At 39.3% G+C, this 18,502-nt stretch overlaps 1 protein-coding gene and 1 pseudogene across 2 annotated transcripts in view; both read right to left on the bottom strand.

The window, feature by feature from the left end:
* The window catches only part of RC3H1 (ring finger and CCCH-type domains 1), a 141,834-nt gene extending 140,229 nt beyond the window's left edge, over positions 1 to 1,605 (bottom strand). The window contains exon 1 of one of the 2 annotated variants that reach the window (XM_037825312.1): positions 1,393 to 1,605. The gene's annotated coding sequence lies outside the window, so the exon portion shown is untranslated. The remainder of the gene's footprint in view (positions 1 to 1,392) is intronic. The other variant, XM_037825313.1, reaches the window with a different exon arrangement.
* The window catches only part of LOC119512216, a 41,272-nt pseudogene continuing 24,259 nt past the window's right edge, over positions 1,490 to 18,502 (bottom strand).

The raw sequence follows: 18,502 nt of genomic DNA, 5'->3' as shown, positions 1-18,502 counted from the left end.
AATAGTGGGAACTAATCTTCTTTGATGCATCCAAGCAATTTTAATAGAATCTGAAATAGAAATAACTTGAATCCTTTTTCCCTTTCACTCGGAAATGAATGTGTAAATGAATGTCCTCAAAATTTAAGTTTTGGAGAAACAGTAAACTATGGAAGTTTCAAGTACCACCACCATATAAATATGGCGAATATAATGAAGACCTGTCTCTCCAAAAGCCTAAATATTCAAAACAGAACTACAGTTGCTCTGTTATAATTTTTGAATTATAACAAAGTTTTGAAATCTTGTAAGACATGCTTTAGAAATCACTGTTTACTGAATAATTTTAGGCCAAATTATTGAAAAGTAAAATTGGAACATGGCACAAAGCACTAGAAGCTCTACGCCAGGAGAAAAAAAAACAAAGTGCTTCATTAGGTCCATTTTGTTAGTTAAGTTTGTTGTTCTTTATGTTAGTTCCTTATGTTAATAATTCAAAAAGACTCGCAGGAAGAAAAGTTCTCTTCAAACATTACAATTTTTCTCTCAGTGGCTAGCGAATGGCTTTGTTTCCGTATCAAGAACCCTTCTGGGATGTCAACAGTTATATTATTACTGCTCCAAAGGAGCCCTTGTTTCACCCCGTCTCACCGGGACGTGGTCATAACTGGTATTTAGAGAAAACTGATATTCACCAATATTTAGAGGACCATCCCTCACCACTCCACCCCTCTCCACCCCCCATCGATAATCACATTTTACCCTGTATTTTTGTTGTTGCACTCAAATTTTTTAAAAAAGACACCTGCACATACAATTTCCCCACCGCCACCAAGCAGAAAGAAGACTATCAGGCTCGAGCTCCAGGAGCTCCTGGGAAATACACACCGTAAAACACACTTGGCCGAGTAAGGGGAGCGCTTAAGGGCTGGAGGAGGGAGCAGCCCTGAGGTGCCGAGAGACAGAGGCGGCGCCTGTTTACAGACGCCTTCCCCCTCCCCCACGACTGGGGGGTCTAAAAAGCATTTCCTGTGCGCACCCTGCTCCCAGCCAAGGCGCCGGGAGTAGCCGAGGAGCCGGGCAGCCTCTTTGCCTCCTCCCTCCTGCAGAAGCCTTCCTTGCCCTTTTCTCGGCCAGGGCGGCGCCCGCACCACACCACGGCCTACCCACTCGGGCAAGCCCTCCAGGAGGCACGCGGAGGCCTGAGGCCTAAAGGACGCCGGCCAGTGATAATCCCCTCGGTCGCCAGCGGCGCCCCTAAGGGGCCTGGGGCCGGGCGGAAGCTGCGGCCCCCGAGAAGCAGCGGCGGAGAGGACAGTCCCTTCCCCGCCGCGACTGCCTATTGTTCCCGACGGAGGCCCCCACAGCGGCTGTCCCGCTCCCCCCGCCGCCGCTGCTCGCCGGCTCGCTCACCGCGCTGGTCCGAGCGACAGCTCCTCTCAGCTCCGAGTCCCCGCGGCCGTCGCTACCGCCGCGGCAGCCGCCGCCGACGCCGCTGCCACCGTAGACTCTAACTCTGCCTCAGGCCGCCGAGCCACGGCCGCCACCGCCACCACCAGCGCCGCCTCCGGCCTCCCACCTGCTGCTGCTGAGGCTGCTCCTGCAGCAGGGGCCATCTTGTTAATCGGCCTCCTCTTCCTCCTCCACCTCCTCCTCCTCCTCCTCCGCCCCGACGCTCGTTGTCCTCGTCCCCTTCCTCTTCCTCAGGCTCCCGCCCGCCCAGGAGACTGGGGCGGAGAGCAGAGGGCAAGGCTCCTCCTTCCGGGGGGCGGAGCCAGAGGAGGGGCGGGATGGGCGCGCGGGGAGGAAAGATCTGAGTCAGTCGCCACCAACGCCCGGGGTTGGGAAGGCCCGCGACGCTAGCTGCCTCGACCCGAAACACTCACGCCCTGAGCCGAAGAACTGGTCGGTCCGTCCGCCCTGCGCTCTCTCCCTCCACCTGGACCTTTGGGCCCAGCGGGCAAATGCCCAGACAGCGAGAGTTGAGTTGGAAAATTTCTATTTCATCAAAACCTGCGCTGCCTCTACTCCTTTGGCTTTATAAGCTGTTGTTCCTTATGTTTGTTTTCCAGATCTTCTCCCATTCTCTCCAGGTTCTACACCAGGTTTGCCCGAGTTACCCCGTCCCACAGAATCCCAAAAGAGTTTAGCCTACCTTAAAGGCAGCGAAATATCCCAGAGACCTGCACACTGCTCCAAAACGTGGTTTCCCCAAGGCCCAAGTGAACAATAGGAGCTATGTGGGGAGGACAGAAAAATATTTGGCCCATAGATGGCTCCTGGATCTAAAAGGTGAAATGCTTGTGATATCTGAAAGTCTCTTCTCATGGAAAAGATGCCATTTTGGTTTTGGGTTCACGCCGTCAGGACAAATCAGATTAGCCAAACTCTTGCTTTTGAGAAAGGAGAGAAATGAATTCTTTTCATATACAGTACTAACTTTAAAAAAAATCTTCTAAAATAGAGAGACGTGGTCCCCAAATAAACTTCCCTTTAATACTCCCCACTTTGCACAGTGGCCTTCTTTGCTTCAGGTTTTGGCCAAGACGGCAGATTTTGCTTTTCTGTCCTTTCTTCACTGCATACATCATCAATACCAAGAAATATATTAAATTTAGAGAAGGTTGTCTTTAACTTGACCAATCACTGTAACAGTGTTTTTATGTTATTTGTAAAACATCACACACCTTCCTATACTCTTTACCAGGGAAGAGATCTTTCTAGTCGTTAACACCCTCCTGCTACTCAGATTTCATCCTCTTTTTAGAAGACCTATTGATGTCTTTTTATTGATTGGAATTTACTCCCTTTGAAGTGGACTAAATCTGTAACATTCTCTACAACCTACTAAATAATAATCCCAGTCCTACAAACAAATTTCTAGCTACCGCAGTGGGATTAGATTAGCATGTGCTTTCTTTTCTCTTTTGGATAGCCTTTCACTCAAACAGCCCCCTGCTAGGAAAAACAGATTAATCTGTTCCTCCGGCTTTTCCTCCTCCTCCCATCTCACTCCTAGGGAACCTTCCACAACAGAAGGTTTAGCGGCTGTTGCTAGGCAAACATGCCAACAGCCCTGTTAAGCCAAAGCAAGTAACCCAACTTCCATTACCAGTAACCTAGATAATGTAACTTCTTTGAACTATTAATAGCTGTACCACCATTGGTAAGGCCCCTTCAGGATTCCCTTTCAAAATACGATTTCTAAGTTAAATTTATTTTTTGTTATTTCACCCATATTTCAATTTAAAAAAAAATGTTTAATGGAAGAGCTTCCCAAAATTCGTTTTCAAGGTATTATTTAACAGAGTTGGCAGAAAAAGAAGAGCAGATTTGAAGGAAAACACTTAAGTGTCTGCAATAAAAACTAATCTACTAGAAGTCATTTATATGCTTTGAACTCCCCAGTGAGCCTAGAATTATGAGATACAGAGGATAATTTGTCTCTTGAGACTGAGTCAGGAAGAAAGGTAAGTCAGGAAGAAAAAAAAGATATCCTGGATTTTATTCTCAAATTAACAACTCAGTGTAAGAATTTTTCCTGATTTTGCTTTTTTTTTGTAACCATTATTATTGTTATATTATAGTAACATTTTGCAGGGAGTTGAGATTTGTTGAGAGTTAATATAAATAAAATTAAGAATTATGGTAAAATTTAAATAAAATATATAAATATTTAAACTAAACTCTTAAAATTGTTTAATTTGTATTAATGCAGTGAAATGAATAGTGTTTGAGAAGAAACTTGGTCTAAGATAATATATTAATGAATTACTGAAGAGTAACATCTTAAATGTGCTTTATAGTCATTTGTGCTTAGAAATCACTATTTTATAGCTTTAACACAATTTAAACAATTTAGTTTTTATTGTAATTATATGTATATTTTAAACAATTTAGTTTTATTTCACATTTTTTAATTTAATTCTGCTGTGGAATGTCTAGAAATTTAGGCTCTGCATCAGGCTTCACTACTGATACACTATGAAACTTAAATGAGTCATTTCATACCAAGCACTTAAAACAGTGCCTAGCACATAGTAAGTACTCAATAAATGTTTTTTTAAAATTCCTTTTATGTTTATGTCATTATAGTCTTTAGTTTCTCAGCCAAATATGACAAATCATCAAATACATTTTTGCTCTTAGCATTAACCCTAAAAAAAGATTAGTGCTATTTTTTAGCTCACACACAAATAAATTAACATAATGCCTAATGAATTTTTCAATATATTTTCTATGTCTTTTACTATTTTGTTCCTCCTCTGATTTTTTTTTGAGAATAAACTATAATATATATTTAAACTATTGCATGATTTTAAATTGCTCTAGAATATATAATTGTTGACCTATAACATTGTTTCTCACATCAGGATTAGAAAAGACCCTAGATACCGAACCACTTATTTCAACAGGTGTAACTGAGACTTAAGAAAAGTTGGCTAGATCACATATCTACACAACTCCTTCTTTATAAATAAACATGATGGTATTGAGGAGGAGGTTAGAGATTGGGGAGGACTAGATAGAAAGCAGGAACTACAAAGATCAATGAGGCATATTTCCCTTCCTTAAAGAAATTTAACAATCTAGCAAGAATAATACACCAAGATGAACCTGTGAACAACCAGAGTATATAAAGTTATTTGGTGATGAGTATATAGGAAGTCTGAAGTTCAATGAGAATTAAAAGGAAGAAATAGTAGAAATCTTTAATGTCACTGAACCTTCCTTTCGACTATTGGCAATACTATGATTTTAGATGTGTACCCCGAGGCATAGAAGCACAGTCAGCTGTCGATTTGGGACAGTATGGGAATGAAGAAGGACGAGGGATGAGAAGTTGAAGGGCATGAGAATAGTTTGGATTAACTAAAAACAACCTGTAAAAGTTCATCTGGGCCTGAGACCTCTCCAATGTAAATAGTTTATGAGGGGGAGGGAATACATCCTCAAACACTCAACAAATGCACAAAATAGGAAGTATAGGAGCTGAGTCACTTGGATTTCCCAAATTGCTTTAGGTAAAGGGGTGGAGGGGCAGGAACCCGACCCTTACCCATTAAGTCCTTCCCATCTTCCCCTCACCCTATATAAAATTCTCTATGACTTCCTACTCTCTCCACCATTCCATACCATTACGCCCCTCCTATTACCAGTGTTCATTAAAATGAAACTCTAGAAAATAAATAGCAGAGGAAGATATCCCAAGCAACTGCACTAAAGAATTTGGAGGAAACCAATTATGTCTGACCTACCCTTCACTTTAGAGTCCAGTCTCAAACCAGGCCCAAGTCAGCATATGCAAAGTAGGCCTGAGGGTTTGCATTAGATTCAGGGTAACAATCCAAAGTAATCATGGGAGATGTCACCCAAGCCAGCTGTGGGATTTCTGGGGCTAGGCCCCTGTGGACTTGATTCCAAAGGACTAAAAAAAAATGTTTGAGCGCCATCTGAAATTGCTTCTAAATTGGCCTGTCTTCTAAGACCTTCAGCCCAACACGGAGCATGTCTGAACTTCAGCTGACCCCCTGAGATTTATCCCTTGGTGACGGTAAACAGAACACCTTTGGGAAAGAGACATCAGACAACTTTCAGCAAAGAGGCTCATTCTAGACAGTGCTCTAACAGTGTTGTAAGAAACAGCAGCTCTACTATCTGTCAAAACTCACCTGAATATTGTTGTTTCATTATAAATGCCTATTAAGGATTATGAATGCCTATTAAGGATATCATCCTTATTCTTGTGGAGGTACCATTTTAAATCTATTCAGTTAAACCAGAAGCTTTTCTTTTTCTTTTTACACCTTGCATCATAAACATTGATGATTTATTGTATATAAATTGCCAACAATAAATAAGATAATATAGATAATAAGATAACAATGAGAGTTATCAGAAGACAGATAATAGAACTTGAATAAATTCAAGATTAATATGAATGGATAAATATTTCTTTATATAGCTAATGATTGGAACCTCATTTGGAGATCCATCTATCTAAATAAACAGTTTTAGATTATTGAGATCAAATACATTTTGTAACCAAAGATGTCCTCCAGCAGTAATGCATGCTCAGTATCTCTTAAGCATTTTTTAGGTTTATCATATGGTTTTGAGTAGCCAGTTAGGAAAATACTGAACATTCATGTGTAAATCACCCAGAAAACCAGAATTTGAAATCATTTGCATTTTAAGCAAGATGGAGAGGAACTTACTTTTGCTCTATGCCTTACTTTCTAGGATCTGGACTTTGGGGAGTCTTTAGGGTTCTTTATAATGTTGCAAGGGATTAAAGATAATCTCTGCTACATGGAGGCAGGTCACAAACTGGGTAGAAAGACTTCTTTATGATAGACTCCTCATTGAAGATGAATATCTAGCTTCATGTTACTACACGGTTTATTTCTCCTTTGTTATCCTCTGATTTTGAATAAAATCTTATTTGAATGATCCAGGCTTTTCTCCACTACATCCTATTAATGGGAGAGTTCTGCAACCTTTCTTGGGCCAGTCATTCTCATGTATGCCTGTACAGTGTTGGCAGTGGAATACCTAGAGCTCCCCAAAGGAAAAGCAAATCTCAGGGGGCAAGAGTCAGAGGTCTTCTATACCTCAATATTTTTCTTCTATTGTCAATCTTGGACAGGCAGAAAGACCTAGTTCAAACCCTTGCTCCATCATTTACTAGCTGTGGGAACTTCAACAAGTAAACTTTAAAAAGTTTCACTTTCCTCTACTGAAGAATATGGATTGTAAAATATATCTAGGATGGTTTTGTGGAGATTAAAATGAGAAAAGTACACATAGAATTTCTAGTACAATGCCTGACATCTGTTAAGCACTTGATAAATCAGAGTTACTAAAATTATACTGGCCCTGGCATCATGGGATTGGGAATGCCATACTGACCAAAAGAGGGAAAAGAAATGAAACAAAATAAAGCTTCAGTGGCTGAAAGATCTCAAATAGAGTTGTTCCGGTTTGCTAATGCTGCCAGAAAGCAAAATACCAGAAATGGATTGGCTTTTATAAAGGGGGTTTATTTGTTTAGACAGTTACAGTCTTAAGGCCATAAAGTCTCCAAGGTAAGGCATCTACAATAGGGTACCTTCACTGGAGAAAGGCCATTGGCATCCAGAAAACCTCTGTTAGCTCGGAATGAAAGTGGCTGGCATCTGCTTGCTCCCAGGTTGTGTTTTAAAATGACATTCTCCAAATTGTCTCTGTGTCAACTTCTCAGGGCAAACTCTGGGCTAGTACCTCCAAAGCACCAGCAAAACTCTGCTTTCAACAGCCATCTTCAAAATGTCTCTGTAAGTTGCAGCAAGCATCTGGGCCTGTGTGGCTCTTTTTAAAGCACTCCAGTAAATCAGTCAAGACCCACCCTGAATGGGCGGGGCCACAACTCCACAGAAATTACCCAATCAAAGGTCTTGCCCACAGTTGATTGAGTCACATCTCCATGGAAACACTCAATCGATAGATTCCAACCTAATGAACACTAATACATCTGCCCCCACAAGATTGCATCAAAGAACGTGGCATTTTGGGGGACATAATATGTCCAAACCAGCACAAGAGTTGAGAGGTCATTCTGGAGTTTATTCTTATGCATTATATAGATATTCCTCTTTAGTTTCTACATATTAGAATAGCTAGAAAGAAGTATCTGAATCTGTTGAATGGTAATCCAGTAGACTTGATTCTTGATGATAGTTGTATAACTATATAGCTTTTATCATGTGACCATGTGATAGTGAAAACCTGGTGACTGACACTCCCTTTAAGCAGTGTATGGACGATTGAGTTGAGTAATAAAATGATGACAAAATATATATATAAATAATAGCAGGGAATAAGAGGTAAGGGATGGTTTGGGTGTTCTTTTTTATTTCTTTTTTTAAATATTTTTTTTCTTTATTCTGGAGTAATGAAAATGTTTGGAAATTGTGGTGATGAATGCACAGCTATATGATGATACTGTGAGCCATTGATTGTATACTCTGGATGGATTATATGGTGTGGCAGTATATCTCAATAAAATTACATTAACAAAAAGATTATCCAAAAATCAACAATATTTCTATATACTATCAATGTATAGATGGAAGCCTAAATTTAAAAAGAACACAAATACAAACAAAACACAATCTGTATGTATATGGAAAACTAAAAAATGCTAATGAAAGAAATCAAAGATCACTGAAATAAAGAGAAAAACCTGTGTTTATGGACTTACGACTCGATATAATAAATATATCTATTATCCCCCCCCCAAAAAAAAATTATACTATTACTGTGTGTTGCATTAGGCTTGTGGTTCTCAATTTCAGCTGTGAACTTTAAAAAACTATCTCCAGCTTTGACTCTAGAGATTCTGATTTGGGATTTTGATATGGGGCCAAGCTTCTTTGCTTTTTTTGGATTTTACAGATGACTCCATCCTTTCATTTGGGGTGAGAACAACTAACATAGATCAAGGGTCAGCAAATTTTTTCAATAAACAGCCAAATTGTAAGTATTTTAGGGTTTGCAGACCATATGGCCTCTGTCACAACTACCCTATTCTGTCATTGTAGTATGAAAGCAGCTATAGACAATATGAAAACAAATGAGCATGGCTGTGTTCCAAAAAAAAATCTTTATTTATTAAAAAAAAAGAAGCAGGCAGTGGGTCACATATGATTTACTGTATATGAAAAGAGATTTCACTTGCTATAGCTAAGGAAAGAATATTAAGTTCAACAGCATCAGCATTAAAACTCACATGTGATGACCAATGTTTTGTGTTATACACGGTTTAATTAAACCGATGACTCCTGCCTTTCAAGGAATTAATAATCTAAAACAACAACAGCACAGCCATAATATTTATAAGTAATTCCTTATGAGTAATTGTCACATAAACACATGATTATACAAAACTAAATGTGAAACTGGGTCCAGGGGTGGACAGATTTTCCTTGTGCTCTTGATTTATACATGTCGGGGGAAATAAAAGGAGTACAGGAGCTCGTTCAGGAACCAATGTAACTAAGAGGAAAAGAATGCCCCCATATTAGCTCCTTTTTTTTCAGCAAGAGGCTATAAAGGAACACCTTTTAAAAGGGGTCCTTTAATTAGGAGTTCATGGCTTTTCCCATCACTAAATTTGTCTTCTCTAAAGTGTAATTTCATTATCATTATTATCAGACTTATCATCTGAGTTAAAAGGCTATGTTATAGTTGCCATTTATAGACATCAGTGACCACATCCTTTAACCTGGAACAAAGGAAAATGTTTCCTTTTCTCAATAAGAATGAGAAATTTAGAAGAAGAATCAGTGGATCAGTTTGTATATCTATGTGTACATGTATTTATGGGTATGTTTAAATCAAGTCATTGGTAATCTAGTAACTTACTGCTTACAATTGTAGAAATGATGCAATAGTAGCTGTTGGATAGGGCAAGGTTCTCTTTTAATTTCCTCATTTTTTTGAAAGATGAGTGCGCATGGTCAACAATTCTAATTGTTTGACTGCCCGCAACTAACCCTCCCTTCTTTCCAGTGATTGGGAACCTTCCATTGGGAGTTTTAATGCATGGCAGGATCTCCTTCCACTACAGGGGTCAGAAAGTCCAGATACTTAACTTCTACCCCCAACACACATGTGGCTAGAGTGAGGGAAAATGACCTACACTTGGTCGACTAGATGCTCTTACTTTGGAGTAAGTACAAGTCATTCCACTGGAAGGTATGGCACCCAGTCTGGTGGGCCAATGGCAGCAATCCCATAGGGTGCAGTCCAGTGTCCTCTGACAATGGCAGAGGTACCCTAACCAGGCCATTTCAGGGCTGCCTTGAGCTGTGGTTCTGGCTACCTGACTTTCCTCACATCCAGTCCTGAACATCAAAACTGTGAGCTAATCAATAGTCTTCCAGTAAATTTCTTTCTCCTTACGTTAGCTACCGAGATTGTTTAACACATAGGGGGAAGGGTTCAGAAATAACCAGTTTTCCCATTTCTCGTAGAACCAATTCTCTACTCACGTTAATGGGGTTCTCTATGTTTTTATTTTCTTTGGGCCTTGATTTCTTTGGTTCTAGTCATCAGAGTCCCAAAACTTAAGGGTCCATCTGCATTCATTTCACATAATCTGAAGTGAATTTTTCTTAAACTGCATTTCCTTCTGTTAACTCATTCATTGATGATTCACAAACAATCACCCCTCCTTTCAAGCTTTTGATTTGAATTTTTTACTCATCTGCCAAGAATGTTTACTGTCTATATTAAAAACTAATATTGTTTGGAAATGGATGGTGGTGATAGTTGCACATTATTGTGAGTGGCATTAATAGTGCTGAATTACGTATGTGAATGGAGTAGAAAGGAGAAGTTTTGGGTTGTGTGCATTACTAGAATGAAAGCTAGACGATAAAACATGGGACTATATAACACATTAAACCCTGCTGTGGATGATGGACTGGGACTGATAGTACAAGTATAAGAATGTTCTTTAGTGAACTACTCATGAACTATAACAGAAGTATGACACTAACACAAGGTGTCAATAATAGGATGGTATATGGGAAAAAATATACCTAATGTAAACTATGGGCTATGGTTAATAATACTATTTTAATATTCTTTCATCAATTATAAAAAGATACCACAGTAATGTGACGTGTCAACACTGTCTCTTTGAACATTTTTAAGATCATTTTTTAAAAGGCTTTGTTCAGTGTATCCACATTCTTGTATTCTTCATTGGTGTTTTTCGTATTTTTATTCTCTTCTTTCAGATGGGCCATCATTTCCTGTTTCTTTGTTTGTCTTGTACTCTTCTGTTGCATACTGTACATTTTAATATTTTAAAATTTTAATTCTGAGATTTTCTCCCTGGGATGTCTATTTCTTGGTTCTGTAACCAGCTGATGATAAGACAGATTTTCTTGAGCTTCAGCCATCCTATCAGGAAGGTCTGCCCAAGGTGAATACAGTGTGCAGTTTTCCCTGTTTTTCCAGGCCTCTGTCTTGTCCTGGGCTTTTATTTGTTAGTTGTTTTGGAGTTCCCCTGTTTACAGGAGTTTTGTTGCCCCTGTGTTTCCCAGAAGACAGACTGTGCTCTCCTGGGTATTTGACACCAGCAGGTCTTTGTCCCAGACTGTTCACCAGTATAGTTTTTTACACTCCTTTTGTTGTCTCATGCTGCTTTTGCCTAGAAGGCAAATTCTGGGAGGAGAGTCACCCCAGAGAGGACTTTCCCAGGCAAAACAGGGCTGGGACCAACAAAGGGGGTGCAGACTGGCTCCAGAGTGTCCTGGAAGAGAATCAGGAAGGGCTCTAAAAACTTCTCCAATGGCTCCCTACAGCTGAGCTTTCCTAATGTGCCCAGCAAATGTGACCCTTCAGCTAACTGTCCGCCACAGCCTTGAGGAAATGCTGTGTCTTTAAATCTCCACCACCTCTGCCCCTGTCCCAGGAGGGATGAAACAATGGCTGCCATCAGAGCTGGGAACCAGAGATCAGAATTCGTTAATCAAAAGCCATGATCGGCGATCAGCAGTGCACACTGCTGTTCTTGAAAAGAGGATTTTTACTTCTCTTTCTGTCGTCAGCAGCTAGCCAGGGACTGGAACCCATGGCAGCCTGCCACAAGAGTGGGGGATGGATATCTGTAGCTGCTCTTGTGGAGAGAGCAATTTACAGTTGTTTACCGTAACTTATCTCCTTCCTCTTGTTCTTCCCTTGATGCTGTACAGTGTTCTTCAGGCCTCGGGTTTCAAAGTAGTTGTTTCAGATAGTCCTTGCTTGTTTAGTAGTTATTTTGGTGGGAGGACTGAATCCTGGAGTTCCCTACTCCCTGGAAGTCTTGCAGAGATTCTTAACCTTGTTTCTACAACAACCCCCCCCACCATGAAGTCTCAGATTTTCTCAAATGATGATATAAAATCACAGAACAAAATCAATTTACATTCATTTTATCACAATCAGCAAATATTTGATAACCTGTTATGAGCTGAACATTGTACTATGGTGATACAGCAATGAACAAGACAGGGTCTCTTCCTCTGGAGCTTGTAGTTTATCAGGGAAGATATAAAACTTATAAATAATTAAACAACCACAAGTTGTTAAATGCCCTGAATGCCAAAGTACATGGTGTATTTAACAGTGGCAATTAACCTAGTCTGAGAGGAATAGGTTTCCTTCGGAAAGTGACATTTAAGCTGAAAAAATAGAGGATGAGTAGGAACTAGGTTGGCAAAGAGAGGGGACACGTTTCAGGCAGAGAGATCCCCATGTACAAAAGCTCTGGTGGTGGTGAGAAGTATGGTGTGTCAAGGAACTAACAGAAATCCAGTTTGAATGGAGAAAGTGTAGAGATGCAGAGGAAGCTAGCAGAGAAGGTGGTGCAGAGATAGGCAGGTAGGCCTTGTAAGCCAAAGTAGTAATTTTGAATATTATTTTAAGATAAGTTTGCCAGAGAAAATGCAGAACGTCCAATTAAATTTGAATTTCAGGTAAACAATGAATAATTTTTTAGTGTATGTCCCAAATTTAACTAGGCATTCTGTATTTTTATTTGCTAATTTTGGCAACATTGTTTCAAGAGGAATGTGACATCTGAAAGGCTGAGGAGAGACCTGATAAGATTTGCTTCATAAAGCAATTACTCTCTAGCTATAGAGTGGAAAATGTTCTGAGGTGGAATAAAGGTGCATGAGAAGATCTTGATGAGTCCCACTTTCTTGAACCCTTTGCTTCCATTGACTTCATATGAAATCACATCTGTTTTTTCTCCTGTCTCATGCCCACCACCTCTCAGTCTCCTTTAATATATCTACCTCTTCTATTAGACATTTAAAGGTTGATGTTGTAAGATGCCACACACAAAGTTTATGAGGAAATGGAGCAACAAATTCTTCCATGCATTATTAGTGGGAATATAAAATACCCACTAGTAGCCAGAGTACAACTACTTTGGAAAAAGGTCTAGCGTTTCTTATTGTCTTAGTTTGCCAGGCTTCTATGACAAATACCACACAGTGGGTTGGCCTAAATACCAAGCATTTATTGTTCCATGGTTTTAGAGGTTAGCAGTCCAAACTTAAGGAGTTGCAAAGCATGCTTTCTCCTGGGAATCATGGCATTCTTTGCTTGCTTACAACAATCCTTGGGGTTCCCTAGCTTGCATCTTTGTCTTGCCTCCCATTACATGTTTTTTTCTCTCCAAGTGGCTGCTCTTTTGGTTTCCACTGACTTCTCTGGCTTCTTCCTGTGTGGCCTTCTCTAACTAACTGTGTCTGAATTTTTTCTGCTTATAATAAAAGGCTTCAATAACGTGGATTAAGGCCAACACTAATTCAGTTGGGCCACACCTTAACAAAAATAACAACTTCAAAAGGTCCTATTTACATGAGTTCACTCCCACAGCAACGCAGGTTAAGATTAAGAGCATGTCTTTTTGTTGGGGTGCATAATTCAACCTACTCACATATAAAAACAAAACATCTACCTAACCCCTATGACTTTATGAGCAATTCCACTCCTAAATATTTTCTCAAGATAAGTGAAAAAATATGTCCACAAAGATTTGTACAAAAATGTTCATAGCAACTTCATTCATGACGGCTTTGTTCTGTAAAGAGTGTAGGTAGCCATCAATAGGAGAAAGGCTTAACAAACTGAGGTATATTTCCTAATTTCCTTTGTGATTTTTTCTTTGATCCACTGGTTGTTTAAGAGTATATGGTTTATTTTCCATTTGTGAATTTTCCAGTTCTACCCCTCTTACTGATTTCTAGCTTCATTCCATTGTGGTCAGAGAAGATACATTGTATGATTTCAAAATTTTTTATTTTGAGACTTGTTTTGTTACTTAATAAAGAGTTTACCCTGGAGAATGTTTCATATACACTAGAGGAGAATGTGTATAAGGCTGCTGTTCGGTGAAGTGTCCTATATACATTTGTTGCTAGATGGCTTAGAATATTATTCAAGTATACTATTTCCTTATTGATCTGCTGTCTAGATGTTTGCGCCATTATTTAAACTGAATGATCAAAATGCTACACGTGAAAACTATGAGATGCAGCTAATGCCATACTTAGAGAGACATTCAGAGCTTTGAAATGTATGTATTAGAAAAGATGAACGATTAGAAGCTAACTAGTCATTTTACCAGATTAGGAAAAAAAAACAGAAAAATAAAATAGTAATAAATAAGATATAAACAGAAATGAGTGAAAGAGAAAACAAGTATACAATGAAGCCAAAGTTAATTCTTTGACAAGGCTAGCACAATTGTTAAACTCTTGATGAAACTGATTAAGAAAATGAAAATCACAAATAGACAGTATTAGAATGACAAAAGGGACATAGTTATAAATGTCACAAACATTTTTGTGACATTTTGCTAGTGCAAAAATATAAACTGATAAAAAATAATAGATCACTTGAATAGTCCTATATCTTCAAGTAAATTGAAACAGTAATTAAAATTCTTTTTATAAAGTAAACTCCAGGCCCCAAAGTTTTTTACTGGCAAATTCAAGAAGAAACAAATCATTCCAACCATGCAGAATCTACTCCAGATTTGACAAAAAAAAAAGGGGGTGGTGGTGGTGGTGGATCTTCCCTGTTTTATGAGGTGACCATAACCTGATGAAGGCTTCTGGTTTTGAGAAAGGTAAATTCCATGCCATTCTCATTCATGAACATAGCTGCAAAATTCCTAAACAAAATACTAGCATATCAAATTCAAGCAATGCTTTAAAAAAGCAGTGTCATAACCAAGTTGGTTTTGTTTTAGGAATGTAAAGCTGGGTTAATATTAGAAACATCACCTGTAAAATGCAACATCTATTGAATAATTTCTCAAAAGTTTTCAGCAAATTCAGACTAAAAAGGAACTTTTATACCACTACCATGGTGGTAGTGGTATTGGTAGTGGTATAAAAGTTCCTTTTTAGCCGTTAGCAAGGCTATTGGAACCTTGCTATTTTTCCAACGGTATGTGCTCACTTCTCATCTCTGTGTCACATTTTGGTAATTCAGGCAATATTTCAAACGCTTTCATTATTGTTCTATCTGTCATGGTGATCTGTGATAGGTAATGTTTCTATTGTAATTGCTTTGAGGCACAGCAAACTGCACCTTTGTAAGAAGGTGAATGTTTCAGTTTGCTGAAAGCTGCCGGAATGCAATATACCAGAAATGGATTGCCTTTTACAATGGGAGTTTATTATTCACAAATTTACAGTTCCAAGGCCATGAAAATGTCCCAATTAGTGTATCAACAGGAGAGTACCTTCTCTGAAGAAAGGAAGATGGCATCTGGAGTTCCTCTGTCACATAGGAAGGCACTTGGCCAGAGTCTGCTGGACCTCTCCCGGGTTTAACTTCTGATTTCTGTGGCTTTCTCCAAAATGTCTTTGGGCTTCTGTCTTAGCTTCTCTCTTAGCTTTTTCCAGAGGCAAACTCTGGATTACATGTTTTAGCTTCTCTCTAAAGTGTCTCTGCCTTTTATCCTCTCATAGAGGACTCCAGTAAGGGGATTAAGACCCACCTTGAACAGGTGGGATCACATATCCATGGAAACAACCTAATCAAAAGGTCCCACACACAGTAGGTCTGCCTTCACAAGATGGAATTAATAGAACATAGTCTTTCCTGGGGTACGTAATAAATACAAACCACAATAGTGAACTTAATTGATAAATGACATATGTGTTCCGACTGCTCCACTGACTGACCAATCCCCCTCTCTTTCCCTCTCCTTAGGCCTCCCTATTTCCTGAGACAGAACAATATTGAAACTAGGCCAGTTAATAACCCTACAATGCCCTCTTAGTGTTCAAGTGAAAGGAAGAGTTGCCCACCTCTCACTTGATATCAAAAGTTAAAAATTATTAAGCTTAGTGAGGAAAGTGTGTCAAAAGCCAAGTGTGTCGAAAGCTAGGCCTCTTGCACCAGTTAGCCCAGTTGTGAATGCAAAGGAAAGGTTCTTGAAGGAAATTAAAAGTGCTATTCCAGTGAACACACAAAAGATAAGAAAGCCAAACAGTCTTTTTGCTAATGTGGAGAAAGTTTTAGTGGTCTGGATAGAAGATCAAATCAGTCACAACATTCTCTTAAGCCAAAGTCTAGTCCAGAACAAGGCCCTAAATCTCCTCAACTCTGTGAACGCTGAGAGAGGTGAAGAAACTGCAGAAGAAAAATCTGAAGCTAGCAGAGGTTTGTTCATTAGGTTTAAGGAAAGAAGCCATTTCTATAACATAAAAATGCAAGGTGAAGCAGCAAGTGCTAATGTAGAAGCTGCAGCAAGTTATCCAGAAGAACCAACTAAGGTAATTGATGGAGGTGGCTACACTAAACAACAGGTTTTCAATGTAGATGAAACAGCGTTCTATTCAAAGCAGATATCATCTAGGACTTTAATACTTAGCAAGGAGAAGTCAATGCCTGGCTTCAAAGCTTTAAAGGACAGGCTGACTCATTAGGGGCTAATGCAATTGATGACTTTAAGTTGAAGCCAATGCTCATTTACCATCTCCCAAATCCTAAGACCCTTAAGAATTATGCTAAATACACTCTGCTTGTGCTCTATAAATGGTACAACAAAGCTTGGATGACAGTACATTTGTTTACAACATGGTTTACTGATCACAGAAAAAAATCTTCCTTTCAAAATGTTACTGCTCATTGACAATGCACCTGGTCACCCAAGAGCACTGATGGAGATGTACAATGAGATTAATGTTGTTTCCATGCCTTCTGTTCTGGTTTGCTAATGCTGCCATTAAGCAAAATACCAGAAATGGATAGGCTTTTATAAAGAGGGTTTATTTAGTTACAAATTTACAGTCTGAAGGCCATGAAAATGCCCAAATTAAGGCATCAACACAAGTATATCTTCAGCAAAGGAAGGGCAATGGTGTCCAGAAAACCTCTGTTAGCTTGGAAGTCACGTGGCTGGTGTCTGCTTGCTCCAAGGTTGTGTTTTTTTGTTTGTTTGTTTGTTTTTTTTAAGTGTATAATTAAGCCCTTATTTTTTTATCTTCATTTTATTTAGATATATTCACATACCATGCAGTCATACAAAACAAATCGTACATTCAATTGTTCACAGTACCATTATATAGTTGTACATTCATCACCTAAATCAATCCCTGACACCTTCATTAGCACACACACAAAAATAACAAGAATAATAATTAAAGTGAAAAAGAGCAATTGAAGTAAAAAAGAACACTGGGTACCATTGTCTGTTTGTTTCTTTGTTTCCTTCCCCTATTTTTCCACTCATCCATCCATAAACTAGACAAAGTGGAGTGTGGTCCTTATGGCTTTCCCAATCCCATTGTCACCCCTCATAAGCTACATTTTTATACAATTGTCTTCAAAATTCATGGGTTCTGGGTTGTAGTTTGATAGTTTCAGGTATCCACCACCAGCTACCCCAATTCATTAGAACCTAAAAAGGGTTGTCTAAAGTGTGCATAAGAGTGCCCACCAGAGTGACCTCTCGGCTCCTTTTGGAATCTCTCTGCCACTGCAGCTTATTTCATTTCCTTTCACATCCCCCTTTTGGTCAAGAAGATGTTCTCCGTCCCACGATGCCGGGTCTACATTCCTCCCCGGGAGTCATATTCCGCGTTGCCAGGGAGATTCACTCCCCTGGGTGTTTGATCCCACGTAGGGGGGAGGGCAGTGATTTCACCTTTCAAGTTGGCTTAGCTAGAGAGAGAGGGCCACATCTGAGCAACAAAGAGGCATTCGGGAGGAGGCTCTTAGGCACAACCATAGGGAGGCCTAGCCTCTCCTTTGCAGCAAGTATTCACAAGGGTAAATCCTGTGGTAGAGGGCTCCACCCATCAAACCACCAGTCCCCTATGTCTGTGGTCATGTTAGCAACCATGGAGGTGGGGTAGGCGAATACCCCTTCATTCTCCACAGGCTCCTCAAGGGGACACTACATATTTTTTTCCTGTTTTTGTTTTGTTTTGTTTTGTTTTGTTTTTTAACCTGTTCTTCCTTTTTAAATCAACTGTAAGGAGAAAAAAAAAATTAAAAACAAAAACAAAACAAAACAAAACAAAAAAACATACAATAAAAGAACATTTCAAAGAGACCATAACAAGGGAGTAAGAAAAAGACAACTAACCTAAGATAACTGCTTTACTTCCAACCTGTTCCTACTTTACCCCAAGGAAGTTACCTAATATAGCAACATTTCTGTGAACTTGCTCCAACTATATCCATCAGAAATTAACAGACCATAGTCATTTCTGGGCATCCCCAGAACGTTAAATAGCATATCTGTTCTTGGATTACTGTTCCCCCTTCCTTAATTGCTCTCTATTGCTAGTTCCCCTACATTCTACATTATACACCATTCGTTTTACATTTTTCAAAGTTCACATTAGTGGTAGCATGTAATATTTCTCTTTCTGTGCCTGGCTTATTTCGCTCAGCATTATGTCTTCAAGGTTCATCCATATTGTCATATGTTTCACGAGGTCGTTCCTTCTTA

Source organism: Choloepus didactylus, chromosome 2 (genome assembly GCF_015220235.1).
Source record: "Choloepus didactylus isolate mChoDid1 chromosome 2, mChoDid1.pri, whole genome shotgun sequence".
Lineage (NCBI taxonomy): Eukaryota > Metazoa > Chordata > Mammalia > Pilosa > Megalonychidae > Choloepus > Choloepus didactylus.
Note: the sequence above shows the minus strand (reverse complement) of the source record. Positions and strands in the feature narration are given on the sequence as shown.